The sequence below is a fragment of the Tachyglossus aculeatus genome, chromosome 4, assembly GCF_015852505.1.
Source record: "Tachyglossus aculeatus isolate mTacAcu1 chromosome 4, mTacAcu1.pri, whole genome shotgun sequence".
In the NCBI taxonomy this organism is placed as follows: Eukaryota; Metazoa; Chordata; class Mammalia; order Monotremata; family Tachyglossidae; genus Tachyglossus; species Tachyglossus aculeatus.
The window spans coordinates 92081375-92088720 of NC_052069.1; the positions used below are offsets into that span (position 1 = coordinate 92081375).

Consider the following 7346-nt stretch of genomic DNA (forward strand, 5'->3'; position numbering starts at 1 on the left):
AGCGCTTAGTACAGTGCTCTGCACACAGTAAGTGCTAAATAAATATGATTGATTGATTCCAGGCACTTGTCTTATTCCAGCTTGATTGCCATGTCAGCCTCCTCTCTGAGATCCTTGTCTCCAATCTCCTAATTCTCTAATCCATTTTTCACTTGACAACCTGGATCATTTTTCTAAAATGTCATTCTTCACACATCTCTCACTCCTCAAAGATCTCCAGTGGTTACTCATTCCTTGTCACCACAAGCAGAAAAGTCCTGGCCATTGGATCAAGGCACTCAATTAACTATCTTCCTCCTATTTCTACAGCTACTTCCCTGCTCATACTCTTCATTCCCTTCAAGCTAACCTAATCACTGTGCTCGGTTCTCTCTCTCTTTTTTACAGTATTTATTAAGCACTTACTATGTGCCAAGCACTGTTCAAGGGACTGGGGTAGATACAACTTAATCAGGTTAGACATAGTTCCTGTCCCACATGACAATCACAGTCTAGTAGGAGGGAGTAGGATTTAATCCCCATTTTACAGATGAGGTAACTGAGACACAGAGAAGTAAAGTCACTTGCCCAAGGTAACACAGCAGACACATGGAAGAGCCGAGTTGACAGTCCAGGTCCTCTGATTCTCAGGCCCATATTCTTTCCATTCTTTCCATGTGACTTCTTGCTCAAGTCTTTCCCCCAGCCTGGAACCCTCTCCACACAGTTCTCAGCTTGTTCAGAGCCCTTCTGAAATTCCATTTTATAGAGGAGGTCTTCCTCATTTGACCTCTCATCTAACCAGGCTATACCCAGCAGCATGGCCTAGTGGGTAGAGCACAGGCCCGGGAGTCATAAAGTCATAGGTTCTAATCTGAGCTCCGTCACTTGTCTGCTGTGCGACCTAGGGAAATCCCTTAACTTCTCTCTGTCTCACTTTTTTTTCTGTAAAATGGGGATGACGTCTGTGAGCCCTATGTGGGACAGGGGTTGTGTCCAACCCAATTATCTTGTATCTACTCCAACACTTAGAACAGTGCCTGGCATATAGTAAGCACTTAAATACCGTTTCCTGGTGGTCTAGTGGTTCCCTGGTGGTGGAGAGGTTAAGATTTGGTGCTTTTACCACCACAGCCTGCATTCGATTTCCGGTCAGAAAAGTGACTTTTATAATGTATTCTCAAGTGCTTAGTATAGTGCTCTGGACACAGTAAGCACTCTGTACTCAATAATACAATAGAATGAATGAATGAATGAAAATACTATCATTATTATATTCTCTCCAAGTGCCAGTTCAGCATTGTTTACCACTCACAACCTCCAGGGTATGGGCAGGGAATGTGCCTGTTTATTGTTATACTGTACCCTTCCAAGTGCTTAGTACAGTTCTCCTCATGCAGTACGTGCTCAATAAATACAACTGATTGTTTGACTTTTATATATATTTTACATCCCCTATTACTTAAGCAACTGAAAATTACTTAGTGTCTTTCCATACTGCTATATTATAATCTCCTGAAAGGCAGGAGATAAATATAAAAAATGGACTGTGCCCTCTAAAGTGTCCAGTACGATACTCTGCAGACAGTAGGATCTCACTAAATACTATCAACTGATTGAGCAGAGAGGAGAGAGGGAACAGTGGAAGAAAGGGAGAGGAGAGAGGGGATAAGAAGGGATAGGAAATGGTAAGGGAGCAGAAGGCATGGGATGTGTGATAGGTCAGCACCCGTAGAGGTTAATAATCTCTTTCCCCTCACCTCCCCTTGCCCAGGGGCCCCATGACATCTACCTCAGCTCAAAGATGATAGGTTACAGCTGCAGTGTAATGCACAACAGTAGCTCTGTGCATTGTAGGGGGTTGGTTGGCCCCCTCATACTTATTTTGAGACCTCCTTAAAAAAGCAGTATAGCTGTAGAAAGAACCCAGGCCTGGTTCTGATCCCTTCTCCACCATTTTCTGGGTGTGTGACCTTGGGCAAATCACAACTTCTCTATGTCTCCATCTCCTCGTCTGTAATGTGGGGTGATATCCCTCCTATTTAGAATGAGAGCTCTGTGTGGGACAGAGACAGTGTCCTACCCGATTATATACCTGATTAAAACACTCAGCCACCTCTCAGGGTCACACCTGGAGAGTTTCCAGTACTCTACCAGTCTCAATTATGGGAGGGAGAGTCAAGCAGAGGCATATCCATTCCATTCCTAGCTTGGCCAGTGGCTAGCGAGCGGAAGGCAATTTGCTACAAGTCAAAACTCAGCTGTGCTGGGCAGCAGCAGCATGGGAGAGAGTTGAGGGTGGAGACTCAGATTTACTGCATGGAAGGAGGCAATGGTAAACCACTCCATACTTTTACTGAAAAAACTCTATAGATACACTACTAGAACGACTGCAGTTGGAGGTGGGTCATTGTGGGAGAGATGTGTCCAGGGTATCGCTAAGGGTTGGACACAACTCTAAAGCTTAAGACAACAACAAAGCACTCAGCACAGTGCTCTGCACATGGTAAGCACTCAGTAAATATGACTGAATGAATTAAATGAATATTGCATCTACCCCAGCCATACATACAGTGTTTGGCACATAGCAAACGCTTAACAAATTTAACAATAATCCATTTTTAGCTCCAAGAGTCAGTTATATCTTAAGAACCATGGGTTGATGAGCCTTGCTCTAATTACAGATGGGTAGTAAATGAAATAATGACTTAGGTTACCAATACAAAGGCACACTGTAAGGTGGGTGAAGGTTTAGATGTAAAATAATAAAAATAGTGGTATTTGCTAAGTGCTTACTATGGGCCAGGCACTGTACTAAGCTCTGGGATATATGCAAAATAATTGGGTTGGACACAGTCTGTCAATCAAATTGATTGAGTGCTTACTGTGTGTAAAGCATTATACTAAGTGCTTGAGAGCACAATACAAGAAAAAATAGATACGTTCCTTGCCCACAAGGAGCTTATAGTACAGAGGACAGGGCTCACAATCTCAATCCTCGTTTTACAGATGAGATAACTGAGGCACAGAGAAGTTAAGCAACTTGCCCAAGGTCACTCAAGTGGCAGAGCTGGGATTAGAACTTGGGTCTTTCCTACTGCCAGACCCATGCTCTACACCATGCTGTTGAAATGAGATCTAAGCACTTCTTCCAGCCACAGAGGGTCAAAAATATCTATTGCAGGAAGGAAAAGGATCTCTCTCTCTTTCTCTCTCTCTCCCTCCCTCCTGCCTCCCTCTTTCCTTCTCTCCCTCCCTTCCTCCCCACTACTGGGGAAGACAAAGCTCAAAGGGCACTGTGCCTAGTGAAGGCTTAGCTGCAGATCACCTTGAAATAGTAAAGGTTAAAAGAAAATGATGTTTTCCTAACAAAATTTGCTCCATTGCCCTCCGGAGAAATGCCTGGCACATTCATTGCTGAGGTTGTTCAAAGGTTACCGATGGTTGATCACTTATGTACATATCTTTAAATTATATATTATAAATTATTTATTCATATTAATGTTCACATCGCCTTTCAGACTTGTAAGCTCATTATGGACAGGGAATTTATCACAAATTCTATTGTATTGTACCCTTCTAAGAGTACAGTGCTTGGCATATAATAAGCACTCAATAAATCACTGACTGATTGATTCATCCATTACAAAATTTTGGCTTAAGCAAGGGCCAGTCAGGCACATCACTAAATTGCCAAATAAAAGATTGTTTTGCTTCCTGCAGCTTGGCGTAAGTGGCCAGAAAAGATATAAAGACGAAATTCAAAAAATAAAGATAGCAAAACATCTAGTAGCCCTATTTTATATTTTTTTAAAAAAGAAACTTTGCCTGTTTGCTAATGGATGCCAAATATAAGAAGGCAAATGAGGCAATCTTTAAAATGTAAAAGTAGCAGCTGAGCCATCTAGGGCTTAAGAAATTCCAGCCTTCCAGCTCTGAAGAACAGGGTCAAGAAAATATTGACATCACCTGCTAAAACATTTTTTTCTGATTAGATGAAATAGAATTCAGTAAGCGCAGATGACTGAACTCTTCACCTTTAATATTTCAATGTTTATTTTATTCTTGGCTCTTCCAAGAATAAAATAAGTGAAGCAGCATGGCCTAATGGATAGAGCATGGAGTCAGAAGGACCTGGGTTCTAATCCCTTCTCTGCCAAGTGTCTGCTGTGTGACCTCGGTCAAGTCACTAAACCTTTCTGTGCCTCAGTTACCTCATCTGTAAAATGGGGATTAAAATTGTGAATCCCATGTGAAACAGGGACTGTGTCTAGCCCAATTTGCTTGCATTCAACCTAGCGCTTAGTACAGTCCTTGGCACATAATAAATGCTTAATAAAATACCACAATTATTATTATTATTTTTCCAAGAAGGATCCTGTCCCACCTTTGGAGTCAGCAGATAATCCGCTGCAGGGTTTTATAGGTTGCAAGAATAGCTGGCTAAATGCTGGTAGTAAGGTTGGGATATTGGAGTTCAGAGTCTCACACCCACTTATGTATCATTTCACAACTTTTCAGGCAGGTTTTTTGAGAATGAGGCAAGCTCAGGGCATTCTTAATAATAAAAAATAATAATAATGGCATTTATTGAGAAGTTATTTTGTGCCAAGCACTGTATTAAGCACAGATGCAGAAAGATTAATCAGTTGGGACACAGTTCCTGTCCCATAATGGTTCACAGGAGGGAGGAAGAACAGGTTACTGAAACTTCACATATAATTTACATATGAGGAAACTAAGGCACAGGGAAGTTAAGTGACCTGCCAAAGGTCACATGGCAGGAAAGTGGCAGAGCCTGAATTAGAACCCAGTTCCTCTGACTTCCAGGCACAAGCTCTCTCTGCTAGGCCACTCTGTTTCATAGCCAATCAATATTGTATACCGTGCTGAGTTCTGTGAGAGGTGAGGGGCGATACACAGTCCTTACTTAGCTAGATCTGTGATTTCCCTGGACAGGTTCTGGTTCACCACATTTATTTTACTTGTACATAGCTATTCTATTTATTTTATTTTGTTAATATGTTTGGTTTTGTTCCCTGTTTCCCCCTTTTAGACTGTGAGCCCACTGTTGGGTAGGGACTGTCTCTATATGTTGCCAACTTGTACTTCCCAAGTGCTTAGTACAGTGCTCTGCACACAGTAAGCACTCAATAAATACGATTGATTGATTGATTGATCACAACCTGATATTTCCCATCAATGGCACCCAACGCAAAACTACTCTCTGGACTGCCCAAATTCCCGGTGATCCAGCTCAGATGCAGAGATAATCTGATCTGTACAGAGATCATTGTCCAGTTCAATCCAGATGCAGATTTTTTTTTAATGTACCATTCACACACTTCTCATAAACACGCGAGCCCCGGTCCTGAGTCAAGTGGAGCAGAGGTGGGGATTATGCCTTATCTCACTTCCTTCTCAAGATGGAGGAAGCCCTAGTCGAAACCCTGGAGTCTAAGCCCACCTCTGCCACTTGGCTGCTGTTCAACCTTGGGCAAGTCACTCAACTTAAATAACAAGTCAAGAAGCAGCGTGGCTCAGTGGAAAGAGCAAGGGCTTTGGAGTCGGAGGTCATGGGTTCAAATCCCGGCTCCGCCAATTGTCAGCTGTGTGACCTTGGGCAAGTCACTTAACTTCTTTGGGCCTCAGTTACCTCATCTGCAAAATGGGGATGAAGACTGTGAGCCCCCCGTGGGACAACCTGATCACCTTGAAACCTCTGCAGCGCTTAAAACAGTGCTTTGCACATAGTAAGCACATACGTAAATGCCATTGTTATTATTATTAACTCCTCTGGATCTCAGTTTTCTTGTCTGTAAAATGGGAATTCCCTCCCTCCCTCTCCTTTAGACTATGAGCCCCAGGTGGTAAAGGGACTCACTGACCTGATTAATAATAATAATAATGATGGTTTTTGTTAAGTGCTTACTATGTGCCAAGCACTGTTCTAAGCACTGGGGGGATACAAGGTAATCAGGTTGTCCTACATGAGGCTCACAGTCTTAATCCCCATTTTACAGATGAGGTAACTGAGGCCCAGAGAAGTTAAATGACTTGCCCAAAGTCACACAGCTGACAAGTGGCAGAGCTGGGATTAGAACCCATGACCTCTGATTCCCAAGCCCGGGCTTTTTCCACTGAGCCACACTGCTTCTCTGAGCCACTCTACTTCTCTTGGGTACCCCAACGCTTAGTAAGCACTTAACAAATGCCACAATTATAATTATGATTATTATTACACACAGTTTTCTACAATCCTTTTTTATATATGTTTATTATGTCTTTCATTCAAATATGTGAGTTTGTGCGTTTGTGTGTTTGTGAATGTCCATTCTGATTGTAAGACGAGAGAGTTAACGTATGCCTCCATGAAAATGTAGCTCATTGTGGGGAGGAAGGTTAGGTACTGTTTGGTGCAGACATCCAGGAAATAAACTTTGCAGTTCCCTTTTCAACTTTCCTCCACAGAACAAGAAATTAATAAACTATGTTACCCAGCAATTTGCAGTTTGATGTTTTTGTCAAAATGTATCCCTCTCTTGTGTCAGACCAGATACGCTTGGTATCTTAAGGCCTTCTGGACCATAACCAATATGTATTCTGGTTTAGCAGAGATGGAAGAAGTAACCAAGAGCTCACGCAACTAATTATATCCTGTTCTTCAATAGCAAGTGACCACTTTCCCCTTGACAGCAGCCAAAATTAACAGTTTACTGCTCTGCAGGAGGTGTTGGCTTGATACTCAAAACCCCAGTGACACCAGCTGGCCCAATCAACGTGGCAGAATATTTTTTTAATTCCAGTTTAATTGATTAAATCATGGAAACCTGCAGCGCCCGTACTAGAGGGACATGCCGCCTCCAACTTTTTCATTTATAGGTTTCCCTTTTCTATGATGCTTGACATTTTTAAGGCTGAGTTATCAAGCAATCTATGGTGAGGCCTCCAGAGAAGCAACTACTATTAAGCAACCATAATGACTTCAGTTTCTATACCGCCTTACTTAGCCCTCTGAATATCAATTTAGTTTATCCACTAAACATTCCGTCAAAAAAGGAAAGATTCTTCTTCCCGTGTTGTAGCTTGTCAGTTACAAACCAAAGTCTAGTCTATCTTTCTGTTCTAGGTTGTTGTTCCATACAAACACTGGGAGATAAAAGACACAGAACCCCCAGAAAGGGCAGAAATTACATTTTATAGTAGAAAATGCAGGGTTTTAATAGAGATTAAGTATTTAATAGAGATTAGAGATTGTCTTCTTCCTCTAAAACCTAGCATCAAAATCAAATTTAACTTTATGAGACAACAACACTCTCTGATGTCCTTCCTGGTTTTTCATTTCAGCATATTAAAAAGGATAAATC

At 41.9% G+C, this 7346-nt stretch overlaps 1 non-coding gene across 1 annotated transcript; it reads left to right on the forward strand.

Moving 5' to 3' along the window:
• The first annotated feature begins 2092 nt into the window (after nt 1–2092).
• Nucleotides 2093–2230, forward strand: LOC119927759. The gene has a single exon (XR_005450732.1). It is a non-coding gene; the product is annotated as a small nucleolar RNA SNORA7 (small nucleolar RNA).
• The last annotated feature ends 5116 nt before the right edge of the window (nt 2231–7346 follow it).